This window comes from Tenebrio molitor, chromosome 2 (assembly GCF_963966145.1).
Source record: "Tenebrio molitor chromosome 2, icTenMoli1.1, whole genome shotgun sequence".
Taxonomy (NCBI): domain Eukaryota; kingdom Metazoa; phylum Arthropoda; class Insecta; order Coleoptera; family Tenebrionidae; genus Tenebrio; species Tenebrio molitor.
This window is the reverse complement of record NC_091047.1, coordinates 25,811,802-25,838,412: the sequence shown is the minus strand read 5'-3', so window position 1 is coordinate 25,838,412 and position 26,611 is coordinate 25,811,802. Positions and strand designations below refer to the sequence as shown.

Genomic DNA, 26,611 nt, shown 5'->3' with positions numbered 1-26,611 from the left:
AAAGAAATTTTCAAACCATTATTTTCTCTATCATGTACTAATTTTCCCTGCTAGCTAGTTGCTCTTCATTCTCGTCTAGAGTAGAGAAATTTGAAGCCATTTAAAAGAGAACCACAATTACCGCTACCCTAATTATAAGAGACCGATTCGAGCTCGAGCAAAATCCACTCAATCGTTCAATCCGGAGGTCGTCATTACATTACCGCCATTATTATTTTTTTTCACCAGAAAAAATTGGGGTAGAGTAATAATAAGCCAGAGAGTAGATTGGCAATTCAGTCCTAAGAGGCTTCTTGGTCTCATATTAGTTTTCTATTAAATGTGGGTAGATGGGAGCATGAACGTTATTGTCGTTGTTGTGGGGTGAGCTTCGCTATCGATTTCTCCCGGCATGAAGGTTATCTTAGGCACTCACCACCGAAATAGAAATTATTTCATTACTAATTAATATTATCATTAAGGGGAGACTCATTAGCTGCTACAAAGTGATGACACCATAATTACGAATGTTTAGAGACCCGTTGAATTTTTTAAAACACAAGCCGCAAACAATTTTAATCAGACAATTCCCTTATAAAAATAATAACTAAATACACATTAATTAAAACTAGCATAAATGTATTCCGCAAATAACACCCGCCACATTGTACAGGGACTTTTTTCAATTTATTTCTTTATTCAAAGTACGAGTTTTAATTTCTTTGTTTGTCGTTTCTTTCGTTTTCCAAAGTCCAGTAATTAAAATCTTTTTCATAGAATATTCAAATCTTTTAATTGTTTAGATTTTTGTTTGATCATTAAACATCATGTTTTAAGTTGTGTTTAGTCCGTCTGGTTCCACTGCACAATAGCAACTCTCTCACTTTAATAAAAACTTTACTTTTAAGAGCTTAACACTGCTCTTTCTCCTAATCCCTTCTCTTTTTCAATACAATTAAACGAAGCTGCTGATATATTTCAAAGAGGGCGAATTTACAAAGTTGAATTAAAACACACATTTTACTGTCGCGGTGCATTTTTGCCGAGCAACCACCAATCTCATTTCAGGTCGCTTTTCCGAATTTATTAACTTAAGCGCTCAGTTGGAAAAGCGAATAATGGCGCTTTCCCTCACTCTTATATGCAACATTGTGTACCGAATATATTCCTTTATCTTTGATACATTTTGTGTCGGTTTATTACCACCACTAAGCTTCTTTCCTTGTAACTTGCATAAAATAACCTACTTGCACACAGTTTCAGTGGAAAATGTGTTTTAAGGTCCCGGCTGGAATTTTAAATTCCAGACTTAGGACATTTCACTGCAACTTATTAACATATGCACTAGTCGCCAAACTGTACCCGAATTAGCTGTTGAGCAAATGCAGAACCAGAAATTGTTGCGGTGTCGATTTGGAGTACACCAGAAAGATTCTTCAGTTTGTTTGGCTGTGACAATAACATGTGATAAAGTTTACTAACTGAGAGCCGATTTTAAGAGGTAAAAACTGGGATATATACTTGAGAAACTTGATATCCTCATCTGTTATCCTTGTAAGTATAAAATTCCGTATTTATGAGGTGAAGTTGTAAAATTCCAAAATTGTTCTTGACGTAAATCTTCATCATAGGATATCCAGAAAGTATCCACTTTCTTATACTCTTACAAAATGTGGCCGCAAGTAACACGAATGAAATCATTCTATATGATCATACGAAAGATGTAAAAGTCTCTATAAAATTTTATTCTACATTTTTATGTTTGAAAGACGTCTCTCTAAAGTAAACCGTAAAGTATAATCATGAATGCAATGTTTAGCCGAGATGAGAAACTAGATGTTCTGAATTTATAAAAGTGTAAGAAACACGTTTTCATCGTGATCTGATACGGTACATTGAAACCTTGAGATATTTATAATTTTATTTGTATTAATAATTAACGACTGACATTATTTTTTTCATGAGAAGTGAAAATATAATATTTATGAGGCCGCAGGATATGTATAAACAGCGGCCTCGACAAAATTATTATCTACATGCCTTCTTACCACGTAAGCGGCTGGAAGAGGACACTTTCGGCTTTTTTAAATTCTGTTTGACAGGAATAGAAAGCAGTTAATAATTCAATATAATCTATCAATAAAATTTAAAAAAATTGTAATTGATGTTTGAAATGGGTCGATCAATGTAAAAAGGATAAATAAAATCACAATAATTAGTAGTAATTGCTAACACATTTACTTCTTTTATAAAACTTAATAAATTTACTTAATTTTGTTTTTTCGACGTTACAATTTTTAGTTTTTACAAGACAGAAAATCCTTTTAAAATATAATCAATAAAAATGGTTAAAAATTATTAGCTCGTTTTGGACGTTGCATAAATAACCACGAAACAAATTCACAATAAACACAGATATACAGTCGCGGACAGAAAAAAGTGGGACAATGTTTTTTCGCTAATGTAAAACGGTTTACTCTTTGTATGTATTTATTTATTTAAGCCCGGTTTACTCCACTCAATTTTAGCTAAAAATTTTAATAAGACTTGTCCTACTTTTTTCTGTCTGCGACTGTATTTTTAAATAAATTAAAATTTAAATACCAGCAGAACCTATAAGAAATTATAAGTATCTTCAGGTGCAAACATAAGACTTCACAAAAAAATACATATACGAATTTATGAAGAACCTAAATATTGCCCTTCCAGGTGGATTTCATCTTTTACTTTTTAAATAAGTCATGTCTACTTGAAATTTTAACTATCGAGATCAACTAACATTTTATGTTACTAACTTTAATATTTGAATCGAATTTTTTATTGATTAATTATATTTTTTATTGTCATTGGCAAAAACCCATTATGTGGCCATTGAAATGAGATTTAAAAAAGGAAAATAATAATCTAAATCCTTTGCACGAAAGTACAAAAAATATTATAAATAGGTAGCTATCTGATAATTCGCTTTTAATAGCATTTATATAAAATGGTAGAATAAAATAGATTGAGATAAGATATCAATCATCACACGACCTAAAAATATTACAATAAGTAAATTTTATTTGTTAAGCACACTTATTGATTCATTTTGCTGTCCTTTAGAATTTTTATCGTCAATTAAATTAGAGATGAGGTAATGAACTGGCACAGGAAAAATTATATGATCTGATTGATAGATATTTGTAGATAAAACTGATTATATCTATTTTCGCACAATCCTGTTTTTCACGTGCTTACCAGCGTTATTGATGAAGCATATATAGTCCGGACAAAATAAATCTGAAGCCTGACTTTATTAAGTCAAATTATTTAACAACATGATAACGATAATAAAGATTTATGGTAGGTCGTTCTCGAAAAGGAGCAGATATAAATGCAGCGAGTTTTCGAAATTCTCTCCCTGTAATTTTGGTGGTAGATAACCATTTGTTCCCCATCATAAATCTTTATTATTGTTGTCTTTACATTTCAGATTCAGATTTATTTCGTCCGAACTATACGAGTAAGTTCCATTTACAAACTTCTGGAAAGTTCCATCGAAAACAAAAAAGATCAGTGCGGTTTATAAATTATAACAGTAGTTTATTTAACGAGTTCGTGTGTAAATTGGGCTCTTTATGGCATTCGTGGACCGAAACCTGGAGAGAAACGAGCGTTTTAAAGGCCCACGAATGCCATAAAGAGCCTAATTTACACACGAACGAGTTGAATATAACGGTTTTTTGTTCGACGAGCCCCTTAAAGGGTCCAAATCGCTTAAAATCTTTAAAATTAGCCTGACGTTTCGTTTTGACAAGTTGTGACATTTATCAAAATCCGTTTACACAGGAGAAAATTCTCAAATTCTGACAGTGTCGAACAAAAAATGCTATTATGTAAAGAAACCTAGCAATAATCAAGACGACTACAATTTATTTGTTTTTTTGTAAAATGTCTTAAAATTAGACAGTTTTATAAAATTGTTCATAAATTCCATACGCTTGATTGTTAATAAGTGCTTATTCCCTAAAAATAAAAAACCATACTGCGTCTCGTTTTTGCAAATTTGTCTTCAATTTTGTTGTATTGCACTTACTTCTCCGGATCTTACTCCCCTTGACTTTTTTTATGGGGATATCTCTAGAGGTCTATGTAACAAAACCGAACAATATTGAGGACCTTAAGCAACGTATTAGCCATGAAATTAGACAAATCACACCGGAAATGTTACAAAACGTAAGGGATGCATGTTACTATCGATTTGCAATTTTCCAAGAAAAAAATGGTACCCATTTTGAACATTAATTTTTTGCATTAATTAGTATTCAACCTATAATATTGGTTTTTATTTTTTTAACACGTAGACGTAGAAAACATTCAGGAAACGAAGTGACCTTTCAAACGAGGTGTCACTTGGCTTTGCCTTACATTTAAAAACAAAAAAATTAAGGCTGGTCGCGCCCTTTCGGGAGCAGATATACGAAAACCATATGCGCCAAAATGTAGACAGAATCTTTCGATCCCAACTCAATTTTTTGTTACCAAAAAAATTTACTTGCCTATACGTATATGACGGGGCAGTACTTAATACAAAGCCGGTAGTTAGGTGCAGACCAGTTTATCCTTGAAACAAGACTGTCTTAGTGATTTGCCTAATGTCAGCAAGAGGTCACGAATTCTTTTATGCCGTGAAAAATATGAGCAGAAGACGAGCAACAAAAACATGATTAAGAAACCAGGAAACATTTTCGGAAACTAATTCATATGCACGTGGGAGATTCTACAAAACAATCGCAAGCCAATACCAAATAATTACGTGACTAGATATGTTTATTTCAAATGTCAAACCTGCAGTGTTCTAGTTTTCATGGTAACAGCAATTAAAATTTGTTTTCACCAATGGTGTGCACGAAATTATTTTCTACATATTAATCTTGGAAATCGGTCCAGAATTTCCGGAAATTTTTGTGGTCGCCATGATAATCGTACTAAATGCAAACATTGCAAACTTTCTCTTGTGTATTTCAGCCACTTGTGTGACTTTCGATATTTTTATATCGTAAGCTCCAGTAGTGGCACAACTCTAAAATTCTCTTTTTAACATAAACTCGTTTAAAGTTTTCATTTTTATGGAAGCACAACATGCAAAAGCGATTTCTTTTACTATTTGGCCGTCCAACATTGAATTAACAGATGTGTGTACTGCTGCTGAAAAGAAGAGCAATTTACCATGTTGGGATTTGTTACCACTCTAAAATCGCATTTTTTGCTTTTATCTCTTTTGCAATCCATCTAACACAAATATATATTAGGTATTTTTAATTTTACATTGTTCTAGAGTGGATAAAGTTCAATTAACATATTCATTTGTTGTAAGCATCATTCCATTTTTGCTTGTCATATTCAAGAGTATTGATCAGAAATGAAAACAATTGTGTCACCACTCGGTAGTTGTAAACTGTAATTTGTTGATGTTGTTAGTTTCCCATATGCAGAGCGTCAAAACAACCGCATCGCAAAATGAAGTCGTTATGCTTCGCACCTCTCACCCCTATTTTAACACTTTCGCCGACCTTCCCCTTTAGACGGCCCCGAAATGTCCAAAGAGCGACACGATCCTTGCTCACTTCTGCTTCCATAAACGCCGCAAAGGCATGCGAGACCGCCGTGATAAATGACGGCTTCGATATTTAAAGGTTTAACTTTTCCGGATGATATTCATGGCGTTTAAGCAGCACGTTTATAATTTTTTTGACGGTTCGTATCTTAGAATCGGACAGCTCATCGACAGGATATTTGCATTAGAGAAAAGGGCGGTTCCGTAAATCGTGGCGGAACCATCCATCTTGAATTGTATTGGAATGATTCTGACACCCGCCGGAATTGAATGGAACTTGAATATAATGGGTCTGGCGATAAGACTAAACTGTGTAATTGTTCTCGCTAAAGCTCTGACCACACCCTTTTCCTTCTAAGTTCGGGGGTTTCTAGACAAAAAAATATTGATATTTTTCCACAAATGACAATAGAGTAAGGAATTCGAGGAGCTCGAAGATTGGAAGTAATGGGAGTTTTACCAATTGTGGACAGAAGTTGTAGTATCAGAATGCGTCTGAATCTACAAAAAAAAAAAGAAAAAAATTTGTTTGACCCCGACGTGATTTGAACACGCAACCTTCTGATCTGGAGTCAGACGCGCTACCGTTGCGCCACGGAGTCGTGCTAGGAAACTCTCATAAGCAGGATTATCCTCGAGTGGTTACTTAACTTGTTACTTTATTTAGACAGTGATGGGACATTATTAATAATTAAATTATAGGAAACCATTTAAAATAGCGCTTTATTTATCGTTATTCACAAATTACAAAATATTTGATGGACAGTGTAACACTGAACAATTATTTTGAAGTTCCTAAATTATTTTAATAAAAACTAACTGGAAATGTTTAAGGGTTTTTGTTAGATACTGAGCCTGTGCATTCTCAAACTCGAACACATGCAATTAACATTGGATTTAACGTTTTTGCTGATTCCTGCTCGACAATTGAACTTACAGCTAAGGTAATGTCTCAATAGAAAGATGAAATTATTGCGCTTCAAATGATACTAAGTAATACATAATAAGATTTCAAAAATTTTGTAATTTGTTCGGTTAAGAAAAATGAATACCTAGTTACTCCAATGAAGAATGCATTTTTACAGTGATGTTATTTACGGAATTTAAATTGCTCCTCAAAAAAAGTACCAGTTTTAATGCTAACTACAATCTATTATCTATTATTCGCGGAAGTAAAAGAAAAATGTTTTTGTTGAAGATTCAAAAATTCTGTCCATTGCTTCTATATCTTCTCTTTCTAAATATATTTGTTTTCATTTTGTCATGGCTTGATAGATGTCATGATTGTGTTATCTACGAGTACTTTCTTGGTTGTAAATACATGCCAATGTTGTCCAAATAAAAAGAAATCTTATTTGACGGAATCGTGAGATTCTATTATTAGGTACCTTATCATCGTTAGATGATGTTTTCCTCCAGAAATTTCTCGAACAACTCTGTGGTTGTGACATCCTCATATGTGGAAATCTGGTTTGAATTCATTTTATCGGAAATAAACAAGACTCTCTTCCATTCCAATTTTAAAACGAAACGTGATAGTCTTTCTAGTTAGTTGCGCAGTCCTTGATGAACCTGCACTTCGTAAAACAATTATTTGTTGTTAATTAATTTATCGTGAAAACTTAAGAATAACGCAATTCGGGTAGTGGACGTTCTATATTAACTACTGAGTATATAATATTTGTTATTAAATAAATCATGTTACTTATTTATAGTGAAGGCATTTTTTACAATCCCATTAATTATTTCTTATTTTTTCACATTCATATAATACGTTATCGTACTCAATATTGAGAGTTTTCCAGATTTCCTTTAAATTATTCATAATCATAATACGAACGTATCCTTTTATACTTCTTTAAAATTTTAAATTTTTTGTTTAACCTGTCTCTAGGTACAAAGAATATGAATTACTTATAAATCAGCAATGAGAACTTATTGTTTTGCTCCTTGCGAAAACAAATATTTTCATAAAAAATTGTTATGATATTTCCTTAGATTACCTTCGACGAAAGATCTAAACACACAAAAACTTTCATTACTTTTCAGTACACCCACTCTGCAGATTATTTTGACAAGAGTCTTTTCCTTTAATATCATTCCTCAAATAATAAAAGATACGTTCAATAACAATTTTTAATAGAACCCTTCCAGAATTCCAAAGATTGGAGTCGTCCTTTTCGTTTATGATTTCTGAAAACATAGTAAATCCAAATCACCACATTTAATTTTTTTAAGACACGATCCTGCTAAAGAACTTCAGTTTCAGCTTCGATTAAACAAGATTCAATAACGTCTTTCTCTTCCCAGAGAGAAAAACCCAGTGCGATGATGTATTGATAAATATCACGCGTTCAAATGAAATCCTGGGCTGAGTGAAAAATTAAACCGTTTAAAACAGTGTAAAGTTTGAATTTCCCGCCGTTTGACACGAATCACATTTGTTTATATGTTTAATCGGGATATAATTGAACATGTTTGTTTTCAGCAAAGGGTGCCCTTAGATATTTGCTTCGAGAATGGGAATCGTAAGGATATTCTACATATTTTTAATGTAAAACATTGCAAAGAAAGAAAAAGAAGAAATATTTTTTGGCTCTAAATTTTAGGTTAGCTGTCAACATGCTCCAATTAATCTACGCTTTAAAAAATCATAACAATTGACGGTTTCCAACGCCATCCCAGGCAGGATTTTATTCGAACGCACGATAGTTAGGCTTGGTCATTTCTAATAAATAAAAGCAAACTCCCTTACCAGGGCAATTAAATATCAAAACAAATGGTTGTCCTTAGTCATTTTTAATAAACAAAAGCAAATGACATTAACATGGCAATTAAGTATAAACATTGATGAGTGTATTTGCAAACTTTGACGTTAACAGTTCCGATAGTTTTCGAATGATTATTTAATTTCAATTTTGAAAAAATCGCGTACCGTTCATGGATCAAGTAGCTACTCGTATTTTTGAAGGCCTTATTTGGCAAAAAAAAATTAAAGAGGAGAAGGCAGCTGGAAGAAGCTAGAAGAGGTGAAGAGGTGATTGTGCAGAATTTCTAAATAAATCTCAATAATTTAGCTTCTATAAAAAATTACAAGAATTTTTCTATATTTTAGTTCAATTTCAGGCTGTTTGTTTTAGCTTCATTTTTCATTTTTGATTTCTTTGATATTTCATATCAATTTGAGACAAGAAGTCCAACTTTCAAGACTCAAAACGAACCACCACTTTTCAATATACAGGGTGTTATTGAAATGCGTGACCAAATTTTAACCACGAGCTGCTGGCTTCATGTAGAACTCGGAAAAAATATTTAAAAAATCCTATGTCAAAAAATAAAATGCCATTTAAATTGCTTTTAGTCAGCCTTCTACGTTGTCCCACAACTTCGTAGGTAAAAATTCGGCACATTTTAAAAATACACCGCGTAAGTACAGGGTTATTATAAATGTTTGTAGTCAACGAGCCCATGAAAACAAATGAAATTTTTTCTTTTGCCGTTCCATAGTTCAATACGAAAATGATACGAAGTAGATTATTATTCTTGACATTAGGAGGTTATGTTTACCTTCAAAAAATTCTTTGAATTATTAACCACAACAGTGAAGATTCGTTTAAAGAGATTGTTCCAACGTTTTAATACCGTGAGTAACAGTGACTTAAATCCATCAAGACGGGATTTGTTATCAAAGTGAATTTTAAAGTTCATATGGTTCAATCCATCTCATACGGACAATAAAATTTAATTTTCTTTATTTCAGTTTTGTAAACTTATCCACTGGTGTTTAACCACAGGTGTGTAGAACTGAATTGTTGCTGTTAAATTATTCAATGGGTACTGAATCATTTTTGTTTTAAAAGTTTCGAGGAAACAATGTTAAGTACCACAAGATTCCAAAACTGTTGATGGAAAATGAGAGAATGAAATCATTGTAAATAGACATTTTATTTATGTGTTATATGGCAACAAATGAAAGCTATTTAACTGTCCAGCAAGGTTTTATTGTTGTTAATGTGCATTGAATGATTTCCAATGTTATAATGTGGAGGAGCAGGATACACAAGATGGGCGACATCAGACAGGTGCATGTGTTGATCCAATCTGGAATAGTTGTTAACGAAATCAGCAACAAATATGGAAGAGGAGGTATACTTATTAGTTCTAACGTCTCCCTGAGTACAATCAGGTTATGAACTTACAGCAGGACCACAAGGGCGTAGTAAAGGGGGAGGCCAGGTGGGCCCGGCCCACCCCAGAATCCTTCTGGCCCACTCCAGAATAAAAGTAAAACACATTAAAAACAAGATACATCTGCAATATCTATCTATCATCTGTCTGGTTTAAAGTCTGGCCCACCCCAGCAAAAAATCATTGCTACGCCCTTGTAGGACCATGCCTTGTTGGAAAAGAATGACAAATCCAAAGTTCTGTTATCATTTAGGTTGTTTAAAAACCAGCTGCAATATGCAACACGACGTGGATAATCTGCTGGTTTCAGTTCTTGAAACAATGACATTTTATAAGGGTGCAAATTTAATCTTTTCTTCACAATTTTCTGACATGTGCTCAATGCTACACCTGACTGTGCTGACAGCAATGATGTTCTGGGATTTTGTTCCATTCTCTCTCTCAAAACTTCATCAACTTGAAGGCTTCTCGATGACTTTTCCTTTGAAACATCTCTAGTTTTGTCTATTCACAATCCATCGAATGTGGGTCATTAAAGATTGTTACTCTATCTCTAAATTAGGAAACTTTGCGAGATATTGATCCTTACATGATTGCATTCTGTTTTCATCTCGTACACCATTTTAATAAAATGAAATAATAATGAAAGTAGTCTGTTCCACGGTGTACCCCATTGCAATCCTAAAAATCCTTTTTATCCTAAAAAAATGTGTTTAGGAGAAACTGATAATTAGAAGAGAGAATTTGGAAGAGAACAGTTAACCTGAAAATAAATTTACTTGAAACTTACAGAATTTTACTAACCTAACCTTGATCACTGTTGTATATTCATCGTCGTCGTCTGTGGTCTTAACACTCTTAACTTTTACTAAAGACTTATTTTGATTCGAAGGAAAAAAATGCGGTAATCAAGTGATTTGACATTAACAGCGACTTTTACCGTTTCAGTTGGTCAGCTCACTCATACCAATATTCCACTAGATACAGTGCAGAATCGAAACAAGGCGGCACAAATTCATGGCCTACTTGGACTACAAACATTTATAATAACCCTGTATATCATATTTTATAAAATGTACGCCAATGCGAAGTAACCTCTAGGAAATATGCTTTAAAACAAGGAAATCGCATTTAAATTTGGAGTAATTATTACTAATCAATTTGAGCTGGAAAAGTGATACGAAAAACGTAAATTTATTTATTCCGTTTCACATGGGTTTTTCTTTCCAATTCAAACTGGGTTCTTTTGGCAATGTAAATTATGTCGTTTCGTCATTTTCCTGAAGCAATATTAGTTGGCGTCTGAAACGCTTTGACCAAAATTTTTAAATTTCCAAACCGTACACGGAACGTATTCCGTTTGATCTAGACCGAGGAACGAGGAGGGCCACTTTAGAAAACCGTTTGCGAATTCTAAAATATGGAAAAATACATCCGACTTCATTCCGCATTTATGAAACCCGAACCGGTCGCATTTTTCCGAAGAGTAATCAAAGAAATTATTATTAGACGAAAGATACCGATACGGTAAACAACTTCTTGCCGCCTTTGTACACTTCTAAGCGCCACATAAATAAATTTGTATGCATCTGCCATCTCGCCGGATCAATGAGTTAGGCGAGTCTTTGATCATTGCATATTTTCTCAACGATACCTGCTTGAAATTTTCACGAACGTGAAATATTTAAAGACCGGAGCGTTTCCCGGAACTCCGACAGAAACGCCGTTTAAAGTTAGATCACCGATAACGGCAAACTTTGCACAGAAAAATAAAATTATCGTTAACTCGATATTTATGTATGAATATAGAGCAGAACGTTCGCGTTAAACCACACGGAATGTCAATAAAATAACAAGAAAATTCAATCAATAACGACGAGTTTTGATGTGCCGTTATGGGAAATTTGTCGCGGTAATTTCAGCTTTTCAGACACGCTTTTCCTAATTTCCTGCTCGTCTTGTCACTGAACAACGTTCTGTAACAGCGGAAAAATAAAACTCCTCAGGTAGACCTCCAGGTTTCGTATGACTGCCACTCATATAATTCAATAATATCTAATACGATCTGTGGTGAATTTGTTGTTACAAATTCGACAGAGTGTACGAGGAATTCTGATGGAAATTCGATATGAGACAAAATGGAATGTTTTAATAAAAATTCATCCAGAATCTGTTACGTTGTATTTTATTTTTCTGTTTACCTATCGAGACAACATTAATAAAGTTAGAATTTTATGAATTTACCGAGAGACTACTTGTACTCGCTCAGATGTGCAGAAACTTTTAGGCTTGAATGTCACAGAATTTATGGAAGTAAAGAGTAAAGATGATTTCAAAACACATTGCATGAAACATGCAGCAAATATTTCATCAGTGTTACAAGAACTTTCCGTGAAGGTGGTTCATTATTTTGTTGTTGACGTAAAAGAGTTGAAATTATCAAATTTAATTTTTGAATTAAAATTTTTGCCAAATTTACATTATCGAAGAGAGTTTGTAGTCGCAATAATTCAAAAGGATCGATACGAGTGAGGTGTCAAGCCAATCTGCATTTTAATATCAACTGGTTAAGAATTGGTTTTGTGAAGACACATTATGCCAGAACTGTTACAACGCAAGAAAACATTGACTTGTTCCACAATGTGGATCTCCATAACAGACACAGTTGCCTGCTGTGAAAGGTTACAATTTTTATGTAGGTGGCATTGGAATTATTTTGCTCAAACTAAAAATATGATCAGCATATCACAAGTTCTTTTGCTCCATGATGGCATCATTGTCAATCATTTTGACATAATAAAAAAATTCGTACGTCAGTTTTTACGCGATTTTATCATGTATTCAAATGATCAAAAAACAGCATGATTTGGTGAGTGGCGTAAAAATGCTGTTCAAGCTGCACATGTTGACTCTCAAAGATACCCAAATAGGTCTAGTTTTTGTATACGTTGATTTCTTCCAATATATCTTGTTATAACTTTACATAGAGAACAAAATGTCATTACTTTAATTTTTTATTTGTAAAAGGTTAAATATGGTGTCTAGCAATTTGAGCTTTTGGTATTTTTTGTTGCATAACATTAAATTTTCGCGGGAAATCTACGATGAATAACCCTATATAGGTGCTCCAAAACAACTTAACTGGTGCTAAAAGATGATAAGAGAAAAATTAAATCTTTTTTAATTTCCAAGCTATAATAGGGCTCAAAAATTACACTGTTGACGTGAGTTATTTTTTATTTATTTGCTTTTACAGGCTAGGAAAAAATTTTGAACAACTTTAGTACGGTTGCAATTATTTACTGTGCCAAATGACTTTGTGTCGATCTTTTCGTAACATTACAATTATTTCACCATAATTTGGTGATCAAATAAAAATTGCTAAAAATGTGCAATGTCACTGTAATTATTATCAAAACAAGCTTACTGTCAGTATCTTCGTCCTATTTGATTTTTTCTATTTTTCTTTTGCTTGGGATTTTGTTCGGATTTTTTTGCTTGACATTACATTAAAAGTAATTAAACCATTAGTATGTGGAGCTACGTAATTGTAGAAATAATGCTACCACTGCTCCTCGCAGTAATGTTTTTAAAAGAAGCAAGATACTTAAAACTGACAGGTGAATTTTGCGGGTTATGATTCTACCAATTATTATTGGTTAATAAACAAGGTTTTCGGAACAGTTTGTTCTATAAAATGGAAAATGCTGATAAAGTAATTATTAGAAGAGTTTGCTTTGCATAAAATTCTAAATATTTGCTCCAATTTTTGTGTTCCATCGATTTTTTTTTTTTTTTTGGTTTTTACACATCTGTATCATTACTGGCTTTGAAATTGAGACTAAACTAATTGTTTTGGTTCATTATTCATTTTATCTTCATTGATATAAAAATGCAAGATCCTTTGCATTATTGAGATAAATCCAAAATATGTTGCCAACTTATTCTCAGAAAGAGACAAATATATTCTTAAATAAACCAGGTGATATTATTTCACATTTTCCTGAGAATCTGCTTCTACCATGTCTCTAGAATTGAGGTGTTCCGCGAATTTTGGGACACTCTGTAGACTACTAATACCACAGTTGGAACACAATAGACTGCTTTTGCGTGAAAAATGGGAATAGTTATTATAATAAATACATTTTCACTGTAATGATGCTATTCGGGAAAAAATAGGTGTGTCCATGACAGTACCCAAGATGATCCCCTCAATAAGAATAAGTGACACAATATTTACTGAATCCGTGAAGTGATGCTCAAGGATCAGACGATATCTGCATGTCTGCAACATTGAGGTTGAGATTATTGGCAATTGTAGAATAACGAGTTGGATGGATTGTTTACTGCGATTGACGAAAATTCCAAGAGATTAATTATCCTGAATCTATTGTTATGCACCAGAGTATGCCATGGCGACTCCTTTGAAAAAGAGGAAACAATAATCTCATCCTTTGGAAAGATCATGGCATCACTATTTTAGTATTCCAAAAGAATAGTACCTGATATGAATTGTTGTCCTATACATTTTATTTCCTAGAAGTGCTTCTTAGACATTTTTGCTCATTCTAAATTGATGAACTTCTTAGTTTGTAAGAAATTTACACCAAAATTGCAGTTATTGTGGAATATTTTGGCGACTTAAAGAAAGCTTCATTTAATAAGAAGGGAACAATTGAATTGCAGCACTAATGAAATGAATGCATTGTTCTGAACAAATTTTTGAAATCATATACGGGGTCATTATAAATGTTTGCAACAACTAGTGGGCGTAGCGACGCACCTAAAGCATAGCGCACAGCCACCTATGATGGGACAATCATAGGGACCCTGTATTTGTACTTTTAGGTACAGATTACCAAATGTTTATTTAAACATATAATGTTTTTTTTAAACAGCTCTTCTCTAAAATTTTTTAGAATGCTCTTCAACTTCAATAAAAAAAGTGAAAACTGGTACTTAATTATGTCAAGATCGTACTAAATACTTCTAGACCCTCAGAGATAGTAGAATAAAACCACAAATAAATATAATACCTACGTTTTATAATAGATTAATTCCCAGGTACATCAAACGTGAGTATTCAGCCAATCAGAGGGCTTGCTTTCATCCAATCAAAAATGTTTATCGCGGTAAAAACGTCCTACTACTCTGTCATGTGTCAAAAGTGATTAAAATTGCATGCTACTCCTGTCAGTTTCTCAAATTGTTTTTAATAACTGTATTATAAATAAATAATTACCTAACGTTAAAGTTTATATTCTGGAATTAATCTTCCCAACAATAACACGACCTAATTTTTTATATCTGATAAATTTCCCAATTTTCACTTAAACATTTTTGCTTGAAACAATTTTACTCGTTGAAATTTGATCATTTTTATTCTGGTTAGGCCCGAGAGCTTTAGCTAAATATCAACGAGTAAAATCGCCAAAGCAAAAAGTTTTCGTAAAATTGAAAAATTTATCCGATAAAAAAATTAGGCCTTGTTATTTTACCTTCGATAATTCACTACGTGATGTTGATATTGCTTTCTCGACTTCATTTTCACTTCACATTGACATAATTCAGATAACATCAGCAACATTATAATAAATTAATAATTACAATAGCACAGACTATCCAACCCGTATCGAATAATGCATTTCACTAAAAAATTATCTAGTGACACGAATCCAGCAGCTAAAATCAATGCTCACATTATAGACAATTAGATTTAACAATATAGCTTTTCCATATAAAATCCATAACATGAGAATAACTATTTTTTTTTTGTCATTATATTGATAATTTCAATTCAATTGGTTTAATCCGAAATAATGATTTGGCGCAAAAATGAAATTTCTGTTTTGAGAAATTGTCTAGAAAAATAGCTGAAGCGAATTTTCGAGCAAATGGGACTTAAAAATTTGAAAAGATTTTAATGCAACCATCAATACTAAAAGCCAAATGTTTTATTTATATAATTAATGTGACAGTGATGGTTGCATTAGACTATTCTAGAATATTTTCAGAACAGCCGATCTAGATTATTAATTGGTTTCAACCGTAATGGTTGGACCACCGGTGACATTTCCAGAACCCATTTAATCATTTGGCAAATAAGTGGATAAATAATTGAGTTTTCTTATAAAAATTTGACGAATGTTTGCAGACTAATACCGCCCCTAAAGTTTTGGGTAGCGCCCCTCTTCTCAGTATCGAATCGCAATTAACTGAAACTGAGCAGGAAATGCAGAATAATGTGTCTGGAGGAAATAAGTAGGTAAAGTAGTCGCGCTTAAAATGAAATAACAAATATAGTGCCAATCCAATCACTGTAATCTAAAAATGGTCGGAGTGGAAATTCAATGCAGGAAATCCAATAGAATGGAGACCACTCCTTTATTGGCACGCTCGGGAAACTATTTATATTCGCCACTACAATTTCTGCCTGTTTAACTTAACTTGCTTTTCTTTCTTGTTGAAATGTTCCTTAAGAAACTGTCGTGAAATATCTTGGATTTTTTGTTTCTGCTTGATTCTTTTTGGTTCCTGTTCGAGGATGTCTCGGTTATGACATTAACAGCAGGGAAATTTTAAATTTAGAAGCTGAACTTTCAGCTACTAGGAATTAACCACTTCGAGGAAAATAAAGTTATAAAGACAAGACGAAAACGGTATGAACTGATTTTTTTTCTACTGCCTTCATACCCAGCAAACATTTTCGCCTTCGTTTTAGAGTCACAGGGATCATATTTACACCCTACCACTAGTAAAACAATGACATCCTCCGTAATTTTCTTGGCATATCTTTCCGCTCCTTTTCTGAATAAATAATTTTCCATTTCATACGTCACCCCAGATTTTTTTGGAATAACTTCAATTATGCCGCTGTATCCTCTTCGACGATATCTTTGAAACAATTTGCTGAGAATTACTTCTTGGAGAATTCGTAAAAACGAGATACAACCTTGACTGTACCGGCAAATGTGCTTACTCTGACCTGAGAAAATCTTTTATTTTGATCTTAATTTTTTTCGTAATTAAAAGAAGGTGACAGAAAAAATATATCTCTTTAGCAAAGTGTCCTCCCTTGTCATACAAATAACCCTTCTTAAGTGTTATCTTAAATTTTCGTACACAATTTTATTTTATTGTTCGTCATTAAAAACTTCACTAAATACCACTTCAACATTGTTTTAAAATCATGAAATATTTCAACTGAGAAACACTATAAAATGCAATAAAACATTATTTTGTGCAAATTAAATTTAATGTTAACATGACACCGACAACAGGACAACACGCTGACACTTTCAATTATACTCATAGACTCAATATGCGATTCAGCCCTACTTTTCATTACAATTTTTCTATCTCCTGGTGTAGTGAAGAGAAACTGTCAAAATCTGAAAAGATTTCGAGAAAACAAAACTTAAAATAATTTTAGAATGTATTTTGACGTCGATTTGTTAAAATTTGGATCATTCCCAAATAACAATAATTGTATGAAACCAAACTAACTGTTGTTTGGAGCATCTTAAAAAACACAGATAAACTGAAAACTTGTCAATAATCACTGACATATTCAGATTCTCTAATATACGATGCCTAATATGCAAATGAAGAACAGGAAACACTACAAGTTTCAAATTTAAACAGCAGTCATTATTTATTTATAATTCTATTTTTAGAACTCATTATAAACTAAACAAAAATTATTGGAAAAAAATACACCAAAACTAAATTTTTCTTGTATGTAAATTTTTAAAAGGAATAAATTGGTAATTTGGAAGCATTCATGTACGTAACCTGCATATTTTTACATGAATTGTTACACAAAAAACTGGTTTGATAAGATAATAATTACTCAGTTAAGAAATCAGAATTGCAAAATGATTTCTGACTGACGCAAGGATCTGTATTAGGTGAATTAAAAATCAAAAGAAAAAAATTGTACGTCAGTAATATTGTTAGAAGTCAGCGTTTCATTTCTTTACATTTTATTATAGCCTCATATGTACAAGGTGTCTCAAAAATTGCGAATTTCGAATTCAGAGCGTGGTAGGGAAAAACCCAGTGGAGCTCGAAAAATACTTAGAAAAAAAAAATTCGCTCTTCGTGAAGAAGATATAAGCACTTTAATTTTGTTCAGTACATAGCACCCTTCATATCCACAGTGACAAAATACTATTCTAGCTACGTTACCGTTCCATTTTTAAGAAAAATTACAAAAACCTAAACATTTTTACTCCAAAGTAAAGCTATTCTTCAAAAAATTGTTTTACGTTATTATTTTCCACAATCATCTACACCAAAAACAACAATAAACACTGAATTTTTCAGCCTGTATTTGAAGAAAACGCAGTTCAAAAAGTGCACCTTCAGACCAATGTATCTTTGTGGGGGAGTCCCGATTTTTTTTAAGTTCCATATTTGGACTACTGAAGTGATCCCCTACAACGCTCTGAATTCGGAATTCGCGAATTTTGAGACACCCTGTATAACAGACACATTTTTTTACTCCCTTCTCTAAAGTGCCACATTTTGCATTGACAGATAATATATAAAACGTCACTTTAAATACGATTTCTCATTAGGCATGATTTGATGTCCATTCGGGCATTTTCAGCATATTAAAGACGCTCTAAGTTTCGGCTTGAATTTTTTAGACACATATCAAATTAGACATTTGACGTTTCCTAGAAAACATTTATAAACTTTTTAGTCTCGCTACGCTCGTGCCTAATAAAACTAAAAGGCGTTTTTTTTTGCATAATAAACTATTAATCCATACTAAGCTACTATTATCGAAATAAAATTCTTGTTGAAATGACCTTCGTTTTCTAAAATTCAGTGAAATTAAAATAAATTAACCTAAAGGAAATTCCTTTTGGTTTGTTTTGTTTTATTTTGTCCGAATACAAAAAAACACTGGATAGAAATTATAACAATAAATACTAAAAAACTGTTCAGTTCCTCCACTGATTGGTCAGACTAAACTCCTTTATTACAGCTATCGCTACCAAGTAATGAATGACAAATTGATAAATAATTAGCTAAAACAATAAAACCTCTTCTACCCCAGGACTGCATGACCACTATCCATTACAGCCCACAGCAAAGTGGAAAACTATGTTCCATTTGTATTTTTTCTATTGATAATAAGCTTATCTAATTCCCTTTCATGAGGTTAGGTTTAACTAAATGAAACATATATGTATTTTCAAACTTGAAAAAATGTCGTAGTCTGGTATGCTCATGGTATAAACGCAAAAGTTTTAAATACGTAAGTAATTAATACAGGGTCATTATAAATGATTGTAGTCGAAACAAGCCGTGCGCATGTTATGAAGTTTTTGACACCTCACTGTGAACTGTCAATTTTTGTCACTGTCACTGTCATTTTTTAGGTGAAAAGTGCGCTGATGAGAATTTTATTTATTTCTTTCTAAATTAACGATTGAATCTAAAAATATTGAGTTGTTTTGCAACCAATTTAACTCCTTTGTGTGAACGGGGGGTATTCACTTATTTATCATTTTTTATATGGAGCGGAAACTATAAATCAAGAAGTTTTATTTTCTACATAGGCGAGTAAGCAATGTTTGCCAACTTATTGAGTTCCAGATTTGTTTTGCAAAATTTTTATTTAGATGGGTTTGTTGACTTGTATTAATAGTTAAACTTAAGACACGTCTTTCTGTTACACGCTGTACATAAGGCGAATAATTCAAATCACTAATTATGGTAACAAACAAGGCAATTTAAAGATAACTGATAAGAAAAAAAAACTCAAAATAAAACATGAATAACTCTCATTTCGTTTTCTTATGTCCTCGATGTTTCATCTTCCTGGTCAGATTTTAGAAAACTGTCCGTTCTGTTTTAAGACGATTTAATTTGTTGCTGTGCAACCCCTAGTCGCATCCCGATGAAAGGATCCGATGATCCATTTTAGAGAAGGGGTAGGCAAAAAATGTTGGCGAATAAATTGACGATGAGCCCTTAATCGGTTCGTTAGTTCTGCAAATTGTGGTCGAGTCCAGCTCTGCCCTAACTTGCATATAAACCCCATTTTCCCTTATTGCACGGTTCCACGTGAAATTGGCCGGAAGGTGGGCAGCACATCTCCACCTATCTGCCTAGTTACCCCAATTTAGAGTCCGAAGCGAGACTGCATCGTTCAAGATGGTCGTGATAAGGGGCAGAACTCGCCCTGCTCTACCCCTTAGGTAAAAACGTGCCTCAACTCCGGTCACTGCCGTCTTCCGCTTCTCCTTATTACGGAATTGCCGCATCAGCTAATGTTATACCGTGGCCCCGGAACTAAATGCCCTCAAATGGAAATAATTCCGACCGATAACACATAAATAGAACACCCTGGAGTCGAGTACGGTCCCCGGATCCATTTGCTGGCATGCATTTTCCCAATTAAAAAAATTTACCGATCTGGAAAAATACTTTCAAGGGGTTTAATCGAGATTATTGCCTGGAGCTCACTATCAAACATCCGGACTTTGATGTTTGCCGCCATTAGTGCCGGATTCATACGGGCCGATCACTTGTAGAACCTGCGGATGGAAAATACCGTTGTCTTAGAAGGAAATCAAAAAAGGAAAACGCGAAAACAGCCGGAAAGTGGATTGAAAGGAAGTTTACTATCTTGTTCTCATTTTAATAATTATTTAGAATGCGTCGGACAACTGTTGGTACTTTTACCACAACAGGACAATTTCAGATCTTTTTTTTATAACATCATTTTGATTGTTTCAAGCAGTACTTTTCCAAAAAAAAAATCTTTTCAAAATAAAATAAATATTAACAAATAGCGACTATTTAAAAAATGGAATACCCAGGTTTATTTTTTAAGTTTAAATTATATGAACTAACGTAATTATTTATTAAGTATATTTTTTAAATATACCTATGTAATTAAATGCAGCGATATTTAAAAAACTACTTATGCAATAGTTAGCTTATAAAATAATTATAATTAATTCTTATTATCATCGATAAATAAAAAACATTCTAGACAATAAAAAGCATAGTTACCTAATATTAACATAAACAAATAGCTACGAGTTCTGATCTAATCTTACTTTTGCCTTCAAGGAACTAATGGCCGATTACCCTTTCTATATCTTTACACTGCATGAAATTGTGAACTTGAGTATTTGAAGTTCACCTTGATGGATGACCCTCGGATTCTCGTTGCCCCAAAATCTAATTCTGTTTATTTCCAAAACCATTGAGGTGAAAATAGGTTTCATCGCCCATGATCTGATTGTGAATAAAATTTGAGAAATAACATTCAGTTATTTTATCTACTACGTTACTTTTTGATGCTTTTTTTTCATTACATATTACCATATATTACACCAGATATTTTACGCACTAAAAATAATGAAATATTATAGTACAGCTGCAGAAAATAGTATGTTTTAATACTTGTGTGTAAAAGTGTAAAAATTCAAGCAGGAGCAATTATTATAAATGTTTCTAATATTGGCTGGGCGATTAATTTTAGGAGTGCCGCTTTATATACATACATTCTTACGTGACAGATTTCCGGCGGTAAAAACTACCGCCAATACCGCCACCTATCTGCGATATTTGTCTGTCTCAAATCTGTCTGTTACGAGACTAGCGGCACATCCAAAATTTGTGTGGTTTTCTACGCCAACTACGATATTAGAAACATTTATAATAATCTAGTACTAATTCTGCAATACCCATTTCCGCACTGGCCTTACATATCATTTTTACAACGAAGAAAGTGTAGCGTATTCAAAATTATTGAATATTTTTGTAAATCATAAAATGACAGATTAATTTAAATTGTGAAAAATATTATCGTTATGGGATTTTTTGGGTTAAAAATAATCATGTTTTACATTTTGTACTAAAGATTACATGAATTACGTAGAATATAGCCTAAGGGAGTCCGTTTGGGCTCAGGAACGCCAGGGTCACGGGTTCGATTCCGACCCAGGACGAAATTAAAAAAAAAAGGCTATATTCTATCACGTGATTCGGAAGTAACGTTAAATAATTAGTCCCTGTCTATTGAATTAGTCATCAATCATCATGCCCCTCATAGAGTTGTAGATTTGTAAACCAGTCCTAGACTGTGAAACAAATTTTTTTATCAATTTTCAAAAAGAAATAGACACCTGTCTGGCTCATTTCCACAGAATCAAATACAGGGTGGTCCCGATATAACCTGCCAAAAGAAATCCAGTAATAGGTGACGATGAGTAGAACTCATACACAAAAAAAGTTTCTAATAAAAGTCTTTTCGTTTTCGAGATAAAAATAATTGAAAATTTGGTCAAAATTTGCTGTACGCTAATGAGTTAATCGGTTTTAAAAAGGTAATTCTGGTTACTTGGCTGCAATTTCTTTAGCAACGGTACCTGCAACACCTATGACATTTGTCAAGTTTAATTTTAAATTTTCGAATCCTTCAAAAGGTTATGAAATTCACAAAACAAGAATACGCCGATTTGCATTTACTCTATGGCGAAACACGTGGTAATTCAAGACCGGCAAGGCGACCATACGGCGAGCGTTTTCCTGAAGGAGTCCTTCCGTTCCGTTGTACTTTTGTGAAGCTATATCCGCATTTATGTGAGGTTGGTTCTGACTGATTCCAATACGATGGCGTCCCCGATCCTTCATTTAACCCCTCTGGATTTTAATTTTTGGGACCACACGAAAGATTTGGTATACGAAGTTGAAATAAATACAGGAGGCCAACTCCAGAAACGCGTAACAGACGCCGCGAACCAGATTCGTAAAAGCCCAGAAATGCTGAATTCTGTTTATTAAAATTGGTACCAGCGTACTCAAATGTGCTTAAATGCCAACGGAAGGCACACAGAACATTTATTATAAAATAATTGTTCTAGTCTAGTTTACCTTTCATTAGTTAGTAGATATTCTCAGTTAGAGTTGAAAGTACGAATATGTCAAGTGTAAATAAATTTATTCAATACATTATTTTGGCTATTTAACCACAATTAAGACGATACTCTTGTTACACAGTTCTTCCACAATTTTGCACACACTACCTCTACATTTATTTACACATTGAGGAACACCACTTTATTTATTACTCATTCATCTCAGTCTACAAAATCAGCTTTTGTACCTAAATAAGCTGGTGAATTAACGCACACAGTGTAGGTACAGCGTTTTCAATAAATGTCATTAATTTGATTTAGTTTGTCAGATTTGAGATTTGTCATAAACGATTCAGGTACCTATGTTGCTTAGATACTGTCATACTTAGAAACACCAACAATTAATTCCTGAGTAGGTACGTATTTTTGTGGTCAGCAGCGTCGAATGGGTGTGGATAGGGGTTAATTTATCCCCATTATTTTGGACCTAACAAAATGGGGTTTTTTGGACTTGTTAGATCCTTCTAATGACCCAGAATTTTTTTGGCAGGTTATATCGGGACCACCCTGTATACACTTTAGGAATAGTGAGTCAAAATCTTTCGATTGATGCACTACAAATGAAAATATTGAAAATAGATATTTTTTATCACTTATCAATCACATCCTTGACGAAAGTTTTTTGAGAGGTACTGCAATCACATTTACATTCTTCGTTAGACATTATAGCACTACATTGGGTGGATTAACGGGATAAACCACCATCATCAAATAGCAATTTTTGTATAGGTCGTTGGAAATTCAGGCCATGCGAGTAATATTCAAAAGGGTTTATGACGTAAATAACAGTTGACAGGTGCGTTTATGCGGGGTTACGATGTGATTATAAGGCATTAGGGGGCACGGGTCCGGTCCTGTTCTTATTCCGTAGTGGTAACTTGGGTAGTTTGGCGGACTATCAGCGGTTGTGTTATTTCCGATGGCTATAATGAAACCTTCGGTGCGCTTCGCAGCACATCCCATTATCACCGGAATTCTTTATCCCATTGTTATCATGATCCCGGATTATTTAAAGTCTGATGGTCTTATTAATGACCCACTTTCGCCATCCTTTACGATCGTACTGTTATTAAATTTGTTTTTATGGCGGTTTTTCCTAATAGATATTGGAACTTGGATGGTTTTCAAATTAGAGCTTTACCCCTTTAATGGATTTTAATCCCCCTGTTTGGAAGATAGTAAAACTCCTATCAGCGATAAACCAAACAAAAAAACATCAACTATCTTATTTTTGACTTTTTATTTTCGCAGAAAAGCAACCTGACTGAATTTAGTAATCATTGAATCGTTCCAGTTGGCAACAAAGATTGCTAAATTCTCCAAGAGAGTAGAGCTTTATATACGTTTACTTCAACGAAAAAACGTTTCTAGCCTTAACAAATTCCCTTAATAAGACCTTCCAGCTTGCGTGGTCCCACATTTACTGCAGATTGCTTCATTTATTTTCAGCTAAACGAACAAACAGAAACTATATTTCCCACTAAAAATCTAAGTCACCAGCTCTCTGCTCTCTCGACAATAAAATACATCACTGAGGAAATTCAACTTCGTTTTAATAAACATGATTAAGAAAAAGAGCGCGGGAAGTGCAGTTTCTTCAATCCTTAAATCAGCCACTCTAAGAGCTTCTAACAGTTTTAGATAAAATTGTTTTAGTGCACTTGAAATGTTTTAATCCTCTTAAACCATCAATCCTTTGGTGTAAGGAGTCCACAAGAGACGTTTGGCAGGTTTCCTAAGCTTTATTGTTAGTGAACTGCCCTCAAGTTTTATTGCAATAGTTTGTGACTAACTAAGCCACACTACTGTTCTTAAGAGGTTTAGAAGCAAATTTTACGTAAGATGGTGTTTCTGGCAATATCCAAAATCGATTGGTACAACTATTAGTTACAAGGAATCTTCCAGATTTTTACAGTGCTATTAATTATTTAATTTTTAGAGAAACATTGTTTTGAAAATTATTTCAGATAATGATAAAGTTAACAATACAGGAGACAACAGATAAATCTTTTAATTGGTCCAAGATTTATACCTACGGATTAACTTGAAGTATTATTTCAAGAGACACGTATCTTTGCACAATACATCAGATTAACTTACAGTTTTTTCATAAATAGACATTGTCTAAGTCTAAGCTTTTATTGTGTTATTTTTATAAACTCTTTCACTCACAGATGTCTGTTCATATTTTCAAATTTCTTGTTTGTGGTATGATTTATGTTCAGATAAAATCAAAGTGAATGTACTTGTTTTCACATCAAAAACATCTTTTTATATAACTTTATATAACTTAACAATTTAAAATGCCAATTTTCTATCAGTAAAATTTGTTGACTTAATCCCATACTAAATTCGTAAATTATGACATTATCCTGCTGCATTGATAATGCTGTGTCACTTCATTGTCATGGCATCAACCGAGCTGACTAGCGTCCGTGAAGCTATTATCTCCGCTGAGGAGCGTACGTTCGTTAGAAATTTTCTGATTTCCCAAAATCGTATTAATATAAATATAATTGGTTACCGGCTGTAGTCGACCGCTCCAAGTTCAAATAAAATATTTTCAAAATGGCCACACTTCCGGAAATCAACGCCATCTTTGTTTTTTTAAATGTAAAGGCCCCATTTTGATTTCATATTCTGCTACTGAATGCGCCCAGTCGGTTTCGGGAACCTGTTTATTTATTTATTTATTTTATTCATGTATAGTCTACCCCTATACAACTCGAGGATGGAAAATTCTCGATTACTCGACGTGTTGCCGGAAACACCACTCGATCTACGATCTCGTGGTGTTTCCGGGCAACACGTCTCGAATAATCGAGAATTTTCAATCCTCTAGTTGTATAATATATGAAAATATGTTTTTGTTAATTTGCTTATTTTTTATTATTCTGTTGTTATCCACTGCCTATTGCATCCAATTTTTGAATAAAAATTCAAATAAGACAATTGCTTGATAAAAAAAGAATATTTTATTTAAAAAATAGAAATTACGCCAAAACGGCTGGGAATAGGCATACACTATGAGTATGTTCCGTTACTCGACATTTGCAACCGAATTTTTGGTTAACTGTTCGGATACTAACAGATTCCTGAAATATGGATAGTTACGGAATGACTGTCAACTGAAAATGGTAACTTATCTGTCACCAAAACGATTGCATTGATTTTTGATCCTTGAGTAATGGATATGATGTTTTTAGCCAAAATATTGTGTGCTCTGCAGTCTGCAGTAAATAACGAAGAAAATGTTGACAATGATGAAATACGTGGCTGGAGTGATAAGGAAGTTGAAGCACTAATAGAAACTTGGAAGAAACATTGTTTAAAATTTGAATCACCGAAATATACGAAAAAAAGTGTGGGATGTGACGAAAAATGGAAAAATTTAAAAAAATCCTATGATAAAATAAAAACTGAAAATAATAAAACAGGAAATAGACCTCATCATTGGAAATTTTATGATCGCATGGAAGAGATTTTAAAAAGAAGCCCTCAGTTTCATCCTGTCTGCATAAAAGAAATAATAATGAATCAGAAAACACGAATGGTAGCTATAAAAAGAAAAAAAAAACAATGAATTTGAAAGAATTGGACGAAAATAAAGAACGAAGACATCAAGAAAGAATGAATCAAAAAAGAGAAATATTCCAGTGGTTTCAAGACTATTTACAAAAGAAAGAATAAAACAGAAGTTTAATTTTGAGTTTAATGTTTCATGTTAATTGCATTTGGTAAATTAATGTATTCCAACTTTAAAAAAACGATGCTTGGCCATGACAATCTGACAGATTTCATCCTGTATATCTGAATAAAAGTTTGGTTAGGAATTTTGAAAATTTTGAAGTCACAGTGTTGCCATACTTATGTTCCGATTTCTTCATCATTAGATTCC

At 33.2% G+C, this 26,611-nt stretch overlaps 1 protein-coding gene and 1 non-coding gene across 2 annotated transcripts in view; one reads left to right on the top strand and one right to left on the bottom strand.

Moving 5' to 3' along the window:
* Positions 1-26,611, top strand: part of LOC138122789 (neural cell adhesion molecule 2-like) — a 233,298-nt gene that overhangs the window by 197,798 nt on the left and 8,889 nt on the right. The gene's annotated exons all lie outside the window — the stretch shown is intronic.
* Positions 6,106-6,177, bottom strand: TRNAW-CCA (transfer RNA tryptophan (anticodon CCA)). The gene has a single exon. It is a non-coding gene; the product is annotated as a tRNA-Trp (tRNA).